We start from the raw sequence: 13,914 nt of genomic DNA, 5'->3' as shown, positions 1-13,914 counted from the left end.
TCAGGATTTCTTTTCCAGTACCTATATGTTTTAAAGCATGTAAAACCCTTTCAAAGCTTCTTTACAAAGAAACACAACGATAAATTAAGGTTGGCAACCTCCAGGTGAAGGCTGGAGATCTGCAGGAATTACAAGAGGGGATTGGATAAACATATGGAGCAGAGGCCCATCAGTGGCTATTAGCCACAAGCTGGTATAGCTGGAACTCTCTGTCTAGGGCAGTGATGCTCTGTATGCTTGGTGTTTGGGGGGGGGCAATCAGTGGGAGGGCTTCTAGTGTCCCTTCCCCACTGGCAGACCTCCTGAGGACACCTGGGTATTTGGCCACTGTGTGACACAGAGTGTTGGACTGGATGGGCCATTGGCTTGATCCAGCGTGGCTTTGCTTATGTTCTTAAGTTAACTCTTCCAGGTGACAGATCAGTTCCTCTGGAGGAAATCGCTGCCTTGAATTGTGGACTCTTATGGCATTATGACCTGCTGAGCTCCAGCCTAGAGTTACCAGCTCCAGGTTGAGAAATTCCTGGAGGTTTGGGAGGTGGAGCCTGGGGTGGGCAGGGTTTAGGGAGGGGATGGGCCTCAGGGGGTTATGAGGCCATAGATTCCACCATCCAAAGCAGTCACGTTCTTCAGGGGTTCTGATCTCTCTGGCCTGGAGATCTGTTAAAACTCCAGGAGATCTCCAGCCACCACCTGAAGGCTGGCAAGCCTACTCCAGCCCCCGCCCCAAACCCTGCCTTTTCCAGGCTCCAGCTCCCAATCTTCGAGTATTCTCCAAACTGGAGATGGTCAACCTAAATATAATATAAATAAGCAGCAACAAAGCCTGTCTCTTGCACTTGCTGGTTCATTCACGGGCATTGGTTTTGAGCAGTTGTCGTACACCGTCTAAAATACCAACAAGAACAGAAATACCAGGTAAGGTAGGGTGGGGAAATTATAATAACAACAATAGTGTGCTTATATACTGCTCTTTTAGACAGATTAGTGCTCTATTCAGAGTGGTGGAGCTAGCCAATGTCATTATTATTCCCACAATACAGCTGAGGAACTGGGGCTGAGAGAAGTCACCAAGGCCACCTGTAGTGGAAGTCAAACTAGCAGAATGCTGATTTGCAGCCAAACCACTTAGTGGAGCCCTGAGAGGCAAGAGTTTGGGAAGTGACCTCAGTGGGGCATAATATCGTAACATCTACGCTCCCAGGCTTCCATTTCCTCCAAAGTAACTGATCTCTTGCATGTGAAGAATTTTGGGAAATCTCCAGAGTCAGCCTGGAGGTTGGAAAAACTGTCTTGGGTTGCCCGCTCTGAGCTGGGAAATGCCTCAAGATTTGGGGCAGTGCCTGGGGAGACTGGACTTTGGGGAGGGAACTCAGCAGGAATGTGTTATCATAAAGCACACCCTCCAAAACTGCCATTTCTCCAGGGGAACTGAGCTCCGGAGATTAGTTCTAACCCCAAAAGCTCAGACCCCCACCTGGAGGTTGGCAAGCCTAAATGTAACTTCACTTCGTTTAGGATCATACAGTTGTATACCAGCACTTGGGGCTTCTTTTCTGGGAAAAGAGGTGGTGGAACTCAGTGGGTTGCCCTTGGAGAAAATGGTTACATGGCTGGTGGCCCCGCCCCCTAATCTCCAGACAGAGGGGAGTTTAGATTGCCCTCCGTGCCACTCAGCGGCACAGAGGGCAATCTAAGCTCCCCTCTGTCTGGAGATCAGAGGGCGGGGCCACCAGCCATGTGACCATTTTCAAGAGGTTCCAGAACTCTTGTTCCACCGTGTTCCTGCTGAAAAAAAGCCCTGCCAGCACTCATCCTAAGGAGCTACACTCTAGGGTTCTTTTGAGCCTCAGTGCAACCAGAAAGCTTTCTCAGTCACCCAATACTTAAAAGAATCTGGCTATGTCTGGCTTCCCAAAATGTGCCACTGGTGTATGCCTTGCAGTATAAATATGGGATGCTGCAAGGCACTCCATGTATGGAGCACTCAGCATATTTTAAAAGCCAAAAAGGCATATGGAGGAAGCCTGATTCTGACCAGAACCACGATCAAGGGGAGAGGGGTTTTGAGCATGTGCGCTCACACCTGCACAGTTTTCCTGATCAGATGCATCTCTAGGGAGCTACTTTTCCTATGTGCAAAAGGTACCTATTCCTGTACCTGTACGTTTCCCCTATGGGACAAATATCACCCTATAGGGCTGATGCCAATAGCAAAAATAGTAAAGAGTTCAGTAGCACCTTTAAAATTAACCAACTATTGCAGCATAAGCTTTTGAGAACCACAGCTCTCTTCGTCAGATGCATCTGAAGAAGAGAGCTGTGGTTCTCGAAAGCTTATGCTACAATAAAGTTGCTTGCTCTTAAAGGTGCTACTGGACACTTCACTATCTTGCTACTACAGGCTAGCACGGCTAACTCCTCTGGATCTAATAGCAAAACTGGTGCAGAGGGAGTCCCAGCCAGAATTGAGTTCCCCCAGTACTGTATTTTTGTTGTTAAAATGTCGGGAGCTCTCTCGTGGAACTTTCTCTGTTCTCGATCAGAGAAGGTGCAATTACCCCTTTTTCCCTGGACCCACATTCTTTCCAGGCAAACAGAGGCCACGTTTTTCTGGTAATCTCTTCTGGCCCTCAAGGCAATGCAGTTGGGCACATTTCCAAGAGCTGAACTGTTACAGAAAGTGGCTTGCAGCTTAATCCTACAGTGATTCCATCCCAGCAATGGCTGCTACTGCCTAGGTGGCTGCCTGCACCGTGCCCTAGCCCTTTGGAGGCACAAGGTCAGAAGAAAGAAACACTCATCATGCTCTGATTGACATTATACGCTTGTCAGGTATAAGATATGTGAACAGCAATCTCCTAGGCATGTGCAGAGTTTTTCTAGTCTGAACTCCTGCCTTGCACACCTGGTGCAGTCGAGGGTTGTCAAAATTATTTTTAAAATTAGAAGCTTTTAATGGTGGGCTCTTATTCCGCAAACCCTTATGACACAATATGTTGCTTTATCTTTTCACTGCCCTTTAAGAGTTTTGCAGAGTTCTTGTCATTCCAGGTCCAAAAGAAAGATGGCTTTAATGCCTTAAAATCTTACTTCTATCAGCATGACCAAGGAAGACCGGGGCAAGGGAAAGGAGATCATAAGTAAGATTGGGATGGGGGGGGGAGGTGAGGAAAGCGGCAGGTAGGGGTTAACCAGGTTTGGTGTCTGAAGAAGAGAATTTTGAATCTTGAAAGCTTACACTCTGAAGATGCCACTGGACTCAAATCCAGGCTTGGAGGAAGTAACCATTTTTGAGCTGATGTTTCCTGGCTGTGTGTGGAAAGGTGCATATACATGTCTGTCTCTGTTTTTACACAGATGAGTAGCACAGAGGAGAAATGAGACCCGTTCTCCGGGGCTACCAGCACCTGAAGTACACATGTGTTCTTCCTCTCAATTACTGAAATTGGAAAATCGAAAAGAGTCCAGTAGCACCTTTACGACTAACCAACTTTACTGTAGCATAAGCTTTCGAGAATCACAGCTCTTTCTTCAGATGCATGGAGGGTAATCTATCAGGACATTCCATCAAGGACTTGACGGTCACTGTAGATCAACAGAAACCTTTCAAAAACAGAATCCAACGGGGAAACTGCTGAATTGGAATTCATATGTAAATTTGACTCAGGCTTGGCTTGAATAGAGACTATGAATGGTTATCTCATTATCAGAAGTAACTGATTTCATTATCAGAAGCCAGCTGATCCCATTATCAGAAGCTACTGATTGCATCTCCCCCCCCCCCGCTCACCACCTATATATCTGACCAGTTTCTTCTTACCCTCCATGCATCTGATGAAGGGAACTGTGGTTCTCGAAAGCTTATGCTACAGTAAAGTTGGTTAGTCTTAAAGGTGCTACTGGACTCTTTTCAATTTTGCTACTACAGACTAACACGGCTAACTCCTCTGGATCTATGAAACTGGAAAGGTTTCTTGTTTTTAAATGGCATCTTAAATTATCTCTTGCCCCTATTTGTAAGGAGCTGATGGGCAACTAGTCCTTTCTTTTAATACACTTCTTGTCTCTGGAAGATACTCATATCCATTCTGTGCTTCTGTTGTTACAGTAGAGAGAAAAGACGATTGCTCACACTCGGCAGGGAACACAGAAAGATAAAAGTTAGTCATGACAGGCACATCTTGCGCATCTAGCAAAGGCATAATTGATTTCAAATACATCGATATCCTTCCCAGTCAAACCTGCATGTTAGAGATGAGCAAAATGCAAAGGTGAAGTATTCTTATTAGTGAATAACAATATAAGTTCTGACACCTTTAAATGAGATTTTCACAAGTACTTCTGAACATAAACAAGCTATGTTCTACTGAGTCTATGTTCTACTGAGTCACACTATCTGACTCAGGTCAGATAGTCTACGGTTAGAATTGTCTATCGGGATTAGCAAGCAGTTCTCCAGGATCTCGGGTAGAAAAGGTCGTAACCCATTAACTCGAACCTGGTCCTTTAACTGGTAATGTTGGGGATTGAACCTGGAACCCTTTGCATGCAAAGCAGAGACTCTTCCACTGAGCCACAGCCATATCCTGGTTAGCCACAATGACATTGTTGCCATGTGAGAATCTGAATGCACCCACTGTGCCTGCCCTTCAAAGTATAACTATCTAAAAACTCGTTCACATTTCTTCTTACTTCCAGTCCTGGAAATCCAGTCAATCTGATAAATTCTTCCGAGCCTGTATAGCACCAAAGCAGAGAGAGGTCAGACACAAAGTTCATCATAGCATTCTACTTAGCTGAAATTGTACCAAGATTTTCTATTCCTTGGCTCAATCATCAACCAACAGGGAGACTGCAACGAGGAAATCAGAAGGAGATTGAGACTTGGAAGAGCAGCTGTGAGGGAGCTAGAGAAGATCCTTAAAGATACAGATGTCTCTCTGGGTACCAAGATCAAGACAATCCAAACAATGGTATTCCCCATTGCCATGTATGGATGTGAAAGTTGAACAGTGAAGAAAGTTGACAGAAAGAAAACTGATTCATTTGAAATGCAGTGCTGGAGGAGAGTTTTGCAGATACTCATGGACAGCCAAAAAGACAAATCAGTGGGTCCTAGATCAAATCAAGCCTGAATCCTGCCTCGAAACTAAAATGACAATTGTGACTAAAGTTATCGTACTTTGGTCACATCATGAGAAGACAAGATTCTCTGGAAAAGTCAATAAGGCTAGGAAAAGAGGAAGAGGAAAACGAGATGGCTGGACTCGATCAAAGAAGCCACGTCCTCCAGTTTGCAGGATCTGAGCAAGTCTGTTAATGATAGGACGTTTTGGAGGTCTTTCATTCATAGGGTCGCCATAGGTCGGAGGCAACTTGACGGCACATAAAACAGGGTTAACATACCTGTAACTTATGTTCATCGAGTTCTTCTGTGCTGACACACATGGGACTGCGCAGGCGCAGGCCAGCCGCCGGAGAATTTTCTAGAGCTTCCATGGCTCCGAAGGGGCCGTTCGTCGCGCGCCTCAGCGACCGTTTTCCCGCCCAAACGGTCACGTGATCCTCCAGCGACCAACGGCCCCTTCCCTCAGTTCTCCCTTGCCGCCGCTTGACCAACACACCTCAGCCGTAACACCTTAAAAACACCAATATCCGTTACAGCCATCACAGTATTGTGCATTGGAGTTCACAGCGGGGTAGGAGGGAGGGTTGTGTGTCAGCACAGAAGAACTCGATGAACATAAGTTACAGGTATGTTAACCCTGTTTACATACTCCCTGTGCCTCCACACATGGGAGTGTACCAAGCTTCACACAATAAGGAAGGCGGGGGTGAAGTCCAACACAATTTTATTAAGCAAACAAGATCAACAATAAATAGATATGCATATATACATCTATGTAAAAATACTGTGTAAGGACACATAAATACTCAATATTTACATATATACACACCCCCAGGTACATATATACACACTTTCACTCAAGGGTACCCAACAGGTACGTCAAGGAAGTCAAACCAAAACTCCCTCAGGAAAAAAGGGAGTGTAAGACAGCCTTGGCCACAGATACATCCTGCTCCGCATTGACATCAACGGCGTAATGCCTGACAAAGGTGTCTGCAGAGGACCATGTGGCTGCTTTACAAATGTTAACCAGGGGCACCCCCCTGAGGAGTGCCGAAGAGGATGCTTGGGACCGCATGGAGTGGGCTCTGACATGGAGCGGGCAAGCCACCCCTGCCAGGGAATAGGCCTTGCTAATGGCCGTCACAATCCACCTAGACAGGGTCTGCGAGGAAGCCCTGTTACCCTTGTCCTTGGCCCCAAAACATACAAACAGGTGAGGACTGGAGCGGAATCCCTTCGTCCTATCCAGGTAATAGGCTAGGGCCCTCTTCAAGTCTAGGGTATGGAGGGCCTTTTCCCCCTTAGAGGAGGGTTGAGGAAAGAAAGCAGGCAGTGAGATATCCTGCGAGAGGTGGAAGGCGGACACCACCTTGGGCAGGAACCCAAGGCAGGGACGCAGGACCACCTTGTTGGGATGAAACACAAGAAAGGGAGGGTCAGACCTCAGTGCAGACAGCTCACTGACCCTTCTGGCCGATGTGACGGCCACCAAGAATGCTACCTTGTAGGATAGCATATCCAAGGGGCATGTAGCCATCGGTTCAAATGGAGGCAACATGAGACGTGAGAGCACCAAGGACAGCGACCACTGAGGCACTGGCGCTGACACAGGTGGGTAAAGATTGTACATGCCCTTAAGGAACTGGCGGGATTGTGGGTGAGAAAACACCGTAGCACCCTCAACTCGGGTGTGAGCAGCTGATATCGCTGCCAGGTGGACCTTGAGGGAGGAAGCCTTCAAGCCCAGGCCACGCAAGTGGCACAAATACTCGAACACCACCCCCAAGGGACTGTTGTCAGGCACCACTCCTCTGGCAAGTGCCCAGAGCTCAAACCTGCGCCACTTGGCCGCATAAGCGCGCCTAGTGGATGGCCGACGAGCATTCAGGAGGACCCTCTGTACCTCGTCAGTAAAGCCTATCGGGGAGGAACGATCCGCCAAGCCGTTAGATGCAGCTTCCTTGGATCGTGGTGGACCAGGCTCCCGTTTAGGAGAAGGTCTTGCCGAGAGGGCAGACTCACATACGTCCGTTGGGACATCCGCAGGAGCTTCGGGAACCAAACCTGCCGTGGCCAGAAGGGGGCCACTAGGATGCAGTCCGTCCCGTCCTCCTCTATCTTGCACAAGACCCTGGGAATCAAGGGGAACGGAGGAAACATGTAGTGCAAGCCCTGCGTCCACGTAAACTGGAAGGCATCCCCAATAGAGAGGGGGTCGCTCCCTGCCCTGGAACAGAACGTGTGGGCCTTGGTGGTCGCCGCAGTGGCGAACACATCTATCACCGGATGACCCCACATCTGGAAGATCGGCCCAACGCACTCTACGTTCAGTTCCCACTCGTGTTCCAGTAAAGGGACCCTGCTGAGGGCATCTGCCCGGGCATTGTCCGACCCAGCCACGTGTATAGCACGGAGCGACACGCCGTTCTTGATAGCCCACTGCCAAGTGAGTGTGGCTTCCCGGCACAGGGCCATGGACACTGTGCCCCCCTGCTGATTCACGTAGTACATGGCAGTCGTGTTGTCCGTCTGCACCAAGACCTGACGATTTCTCAGCAGTGCTGTAAGAGACACAAGTGCGAAACGAATGGCCCTTAGTTCAAGCACATTGATATGGAGGGTCTTTTCCCTGTCAGACCAGACATCTTGCACCGACACATCACCACAGTAAGCCCCCCATCCCAACAGAGAGGCATCAGTGGTAACCGTGATGTCATGGTGTTGATACCCGAAAGGGGTCCCTCTAAACAAGTTGTCATCAGACAGCCACCAGTCCAAGGAGGAGAGGATGACCCTCGGGATAGAGAATTTGAGGGACGGAGGGTGCAGTAGAGCATCATACCTCCGCACAAACCAGTTCTGTAGAGGGCGCATACGCAGCCTAGCGAAAGGCACCACAGAGGTGGCCGCTGCCATATGCCCTAGTAAGCACTGGATAGTGCGCACAGACTGGAACCGGTTCCTTTTAAACATGGACACTAGACCCCTTAGGGACCGAGCCCTCTCCAAGGGGAGCAGGGCCTTACCCTCCACAGAGTCTAACAGTGCACCAATGTAGGACACCTTGCAGTTGGGCACCAGTTTGGATTTCTCCAAGTTCACCAGGAGCCCCAGGCGTTGGCAAGTGCTAAGTACCAAGCCAATGTCCTGCACCAGCCTAGACTCTGATTCAGCCACGATGAGCCAGTCATCGAGGTACGGAAAGATGGTACAGCCTTCTTCCCGTAGGAAGGAAACCACAGGGGCCACACATTTAGTGAACACTCGTGGGGCAGTGGACAGGCCAAAGGGGAGCACCTTATACCGGAAAACCCGTTGCCGGTAAACAAAGCTCAGGTACTTCCTGTGCTCCTTCCGTATGCCCACGTGAAAGTATGCGTCTTTTAAGTCCAGAACCGCAAACCAATCCCCCTGTTTTAGCAAGGCGATCACAGCCGCCAACGTTACCATTTTGAATTTGGTCACCTTGAGGAAGGCATTAAGGCCCCTCAGATCTAAGATGGGACGTAAGCCCCCATCCTTCTTAGGGACCAGGAAGAACCTAGAGAAGAATCCCTTTACAGAGTCCTCATAGGGCAATTCTTCCACAGCACCCTTGGCCAAGAGCGACACGATCTCCGCATCCAGCTCGGCCATAGTGTTATTGACAGCTGTCAGGGGTGAACTGCATCTAGGCAGCTCAACGAACTCCAGCCCGTATCCCAGTTCAACAATAGTTAAGACCCATGAGTCAGATGTTATTGACTCCCACTCAGAGAGGAGTGGACTAAGTCTGTCCGAAAAGTTCGGGGATACGGCTGGCGTGACCCGTCAGTACTGCCTCCCGGTGCCCTGCTGATCCTTCTGCTGGGCCGGTTGTTGTGCCGGACGAGGCTTGAAGGGCCGACGCCTCCTCTGCTGTTGTGCGGGAGGGTAGGGCCGCTGTTGGTAGGCAGGATACTGCTGGTAGCCCGGCCGCTGTTGATGGTATCTGCCCTGGTAATGGTAAGGGCCAGATCGGGGAGCGTACCGTGACCTGGAGGAGGGCTTGTCCGCTGGAGCCAGACCCAAAGACCGCGCCGTCTGCCGGTCCTCCTTCTTTTTCTTCAGGGTCTCGTCGGTCGCTTTGGAAAAGAGCGAGTCCCCCTCAAATGGCATGCTCTCCACTCTGGAACGCACCTCTTGGGACAGGGCCGTAGACCGCAACCAGGAGTGGCGCCTGAGGACCACCGCCGAAGCCATCCCTCTAGCAGCAGTGTCAGCAGCGTGGCTTCCAGCGTTCATCTGCTGCTTAGACAGCCTCACAGCCTCTGTCTGCAGCAGGGACACCACAGCCTTCTGCTCAGGAGGGAGGTCTCGTGTATAGGATGCCAACTTCTCCCAGAGGTACAGCTGGTACCCTGCCATGATGGTCTGATAGTTGGCAATCCTCAGACCCAGGGAAGAAACAATGTACTGGCGCCTGCCCATGGCATCCAGTTTCTTGCCCTCCTTATCGGCAGGTACCGAGGAGTGACCCGATCGCCTGGGGTTGAACTCCTCTGTGACCAAGGAGGAAGGTGGAGGGTGTTTCACCAGCGCCGGCCAGGTACCCTGCTTGATCTTGTAGAGCTGCTCAATCCTCTTGGATGTTGGAGGTTGATCGCAGGGCACCTGCCATACCTTCTCCACGATTTCCTCAAGACCCTCGAGCATGGGGAAGCCAACGTATGCCGGGTTGTCTCCGTAAATGCGTTTGAGGAGCTTGTCCTTGGTCTGGGGAACTGCCGAGGAGATGTCCATCTCGAGAGCCTTGGCCATCCTTGCCATCTGGTCGGCGTAGATGCGGAGGTCCTCGAATGGCGAGTCCGCAGATGGTACCAGCTCCTCAGCTGGCGATGGTTCGGACCAGGACTCCGACTGGTAGCCGCCAAAGCTCTCCACATCCTCCTCATCGGAACCGAGCTGGGATTCCGGAACCTGGTGCGGAGGGGGAGCCCACGTCGACCTCGATGTCGAAGGCCTCGGTTCCGACACGGAGAAACCCGCAGGTGCCCCTTCCCACTGGCAATGGTATGGCGAGGGGAGGTAGGAGGCCTGTCGATGTCGGGACGCAGTGGACCGGGCCGATCGGACACTGTCCCCAGACCGACGTCGCTCACGACCGGCAGCTGGTGAAGATGGACGGGCAGGGGAAGGACGGCTCCGACGAGGAGACGGGCTCGGTTCCAGCCTCGGCGACCGAAGAGCAGGCGATGTTCGGATCCGACGGCGCGGGCTCGGCTCCGGTCCCGAAGAGAATTCTGCGGGCACCGTCTCGAAGGCCATCGGATCCGGCACCGGCACGGAGATGTCTTCTGGCTCCGGGGAATCCAGATGAGGGGAAGGCGTGTGAGGAAGCACGATGACCTCTTCCTGGGGAGCGGGATGCGGCGACCGGTGATGTTTGGTCTTCTTCTTCTTCTTCGCCGGTTCCAAAGAAGACCTCGGAACCGACGCGCTCCTCGCCTTCGAAGGGGACCTCGGCCTCGATCTCTTAGGTTTTACCGGAATCGACCCGGTCGTCGGTTCCGATCGGGGACTCGGTAGACGGATCCTCGGTTCCGATGTCGGTCTCGGATCCGACCTGGTGGAAGATGCGCTACGGGGCGGCCGCACCGGTCCCTGCGCTGGAGAGGCCGCTCTCGACGCCGAGGCACTCGGGGGACGCGGTTTCGACCCCGACCTCGCGGAGGCCACTGAGCCAGCTCTGGAATGCCGTTCGGCAGAGGGGCTAGGGCCGGCCTTGGAGGAGGGCAACGGGGCGCCTCCGGACATGACCTTCTGCCACAGGGAGGAGTTAAGACGGGCCTTGCGCTCCTGTCGGGCCTTGCTGGTGAAGCCCTGGCAAATCTTACAGGCCGTTACATTATGGGTCTCCCCCAAACAGAACAGGCACAGTTCATGGCCATCGGTCTTGGCCATTTTAGTGTGGCATTGGAGGCAATGCTTGAAGAGAGCCTTTGAGGCCATCTTCAGGGGCACGCGAAAGGAAGGTCAAAAACAGTCCGAGTCAAATTACCGAGTCCACAACAAAGTCCAAACGAGATCCGAAGAATAGTCGAGGTCACGAAGTCCGAAGTCAAAAGCCAAGCAATCAGTCAGAATAAAGCACGAAGCACAAAAGCACAGAGCAACGAAGCTCACGTTCTCTCCAAGCGGCGGCAAGAAGAGAACTGAGGGAAGGGGCCGTTGGTCGCTGGAGGATCACGTGACCGTTTGGGCGGGAAAACGGTCGCTGAGGCGCGCGACGAACGGCCCCTTCGGAGCCATGGAAGCTCTAGAAAATTCTCCGGCGGCTGGCCTGCGCCTGCGCAGTCCCATGTGTGGAGGCACAGAAGAACGAAGATGAACACACATATACTAGGTATGTAGGTAGGCAGGTAGATAGACAGACAGATATCCCTTTAGTGAAGTCACTGCACACTGCATTCCTGGGGAGTAGAACCAGATCATAAGGGAAGAGGGAATACGTTCTCCTTTACAGATGCTGAATGATGGGGCAGGAGTAAATTAGGAGTCCAATGGCCTCGGTCCAATGTAAAGACTAAAGCAATTTATTCCAGCCTAAGCTTTTGGGAATCAGAGTTTAATGTATTGTCGAAGGCTTTCATGGGCGGAGAACGATGGTTGTTGTGGGTTTTCCGGGCTGTATTGCTGTGGTCTTGGCATTGTAGTTCCTGACGTTTCGCCAGCTGCTGGCGAAACGTCAGGAACTACAGTGCCAAGACCACGGCAATACGGCCTGGAAAACCCACAACAACAATCAGAGTTTACTTCATCAGACGTATGACGTGTACATCCATTAGGTCAAAACCAGAGCTTGCTTCATCTGATGTACGAGGTTTACATCTATCGGGTCGATTTATTTACCCAACAGAAGGGGAGGGTCACAAAACAAGTTCCAAACAAGATCCAATCCAAAGAGTAATCCGTTTATTCCGAGCGGGCTGTTGTTCGACAGGCAAAGTAGAATTAATGTAAAACCTAGCACAAGGTAAGCCAGGACAATAGGAAGTTACAGGCGTATGTGTGTGGTATGTGCCATCAGGCTGTCTTGATGGCACATAACCAATGAGCAACGTGCATGCTAGTGCTGTATGGTGTTAAATCAGCTCCATTTGCATGTAGTTCATAAGTGTGTTCCCCATATAATGGGGCCAACATCCCCCAGTACTTCCAGCAGCTCAAGGTCACCCTGATCAATGAAAGAAATGTCACCCCTCTGGCCCAGCGCATGTCAGCTCGGATCAAGAGTTACACAACTTAATTGAGTGACTGGCGCTACCACCGCTTCTCAGCGGGCTGGGAGGCAGCAATACTTAAAGCGAGCTAATTGCACAAATCCATTGCCGTGAGAGCTGTGCCTTCTTTGCCAGTTCACCTGCTGGCCATTCAAAGCCTGCAGAAATGGAGTGTCCAATTTATGCTTGCCTTCACGGCCTTGGCCTGGCATACTTATGCGACCGCCTCCCTTCCTATGTTCCTCCACAACAGCTTTGCTCATCTGAACAGGGTCTCCTGCAGCTGCCACTCTGCACATGGACAAAATCAACAGCAGCCCATACATGGGCTTTCTCTGTGGTGGCCCCTACCCTGTGGTGGAACAGCCTGCCTGAGGAGGTTAGGAGAGGCCCCACTCCTAGTTTTCCGCAAACAATGCAAAACCAAATTAATCAGAAAGGCTTTTGTATTGTAGGGAGGGGCTCTCAGATGCTTCGCTAATGAGTTAAGGACCATAGACTTCACCACTATGTTGCCTTACGTACTACCTGTTGTCTTAAATATGTGCCCCTATGAGCTACTTGTGTTTCATGTGGTCTAATGTCAACCCTAGAATTGCTTATGTTCTGTTTCAGCATTTCTTCAACTCTGTATTGGATTCTTACTAATGCTCTGTCTTTGCAAAATTGTGTTTATTTACCCTATGGCATTGTTTATGGAAATATACTTGAAACTGACTGTACTAATCTCACACTGTGTAATCCGCCTTGAGTCTCATTGAGAAAGGCGGACTATAAATGACATAAATAAATAAAATGAATAAAGCTGCAAATCCCAAGGGGCCTGCAGTTTCACCATTACCATGGGTTGGTATTTGTGTGCTTGTGTGTTTAGAGGGAGGAGGCCAGCCCAGCAGAAGACGTGGTATTCAGTTAACTGGCTACAGAATGCTAATCTCCTTCCTCCAGGATGCTCCTGGTATTGGAAGAAAAGCAGGCTGTCTGTTCTGCAAAGAAAGAAAGAAAGGAGTGGAACAGCAGCCAACTTCTACAGACGCTATGAGTGGATCCTCATTATGCAGACATTTTATGTAGGTGCATGAAACAGAGCCAACGGTTTGTTCATCGCAAACACGTGCTTCAGGCAACCATATAAGTTTCAGCAGCAATACAGGGTTAGTATGCAAACCTGGAACAATTCTAAACTACAGGAAGCCCTCAAGACCTTGAACAAACAGTGGCTGATTCCGCACACGTTGGATAATGCACTTTCAATGCACTTTATCAATCGTTTGAGGTGGATTTTTTGTTCCGCACACAAAAAAAAATCCGTTCCAAATGATCTATAAAGAGGATTGGAAGTGCATTATCCAACGTGTGCGGAATCGCTCAGTGTTTCCTAATGCGAACGAACTGCGAATGCCCTCCGGGTTTATGTTCTGTGCCTGGCCTCTTCCTCTAATTTTGTGCACCGTAAATCTAAAGCGGCATGCCTGATTCTGAGCAGTCCTGGGAAATGTATTTTTCAACACAACCCATTTTATCTCATCAGATAATCAG

This window comes from Eublepharis macularius, chromosome 11 (genome assembly GCF_028583425.1).
Source record: "Eublepharis macularius isolate TG4126 chromosome 11, MPM_Emac_v1.0, whole genome shotgun sequence".
NCBI lineage: Eukaryota > Metazoa > Chordata > Lepidosauria > Squamata > Eublepharidae > Eublepharis > Eublepharis macularius.
This window is presented reverse-complemented; position numbering follows the sequence as displayed.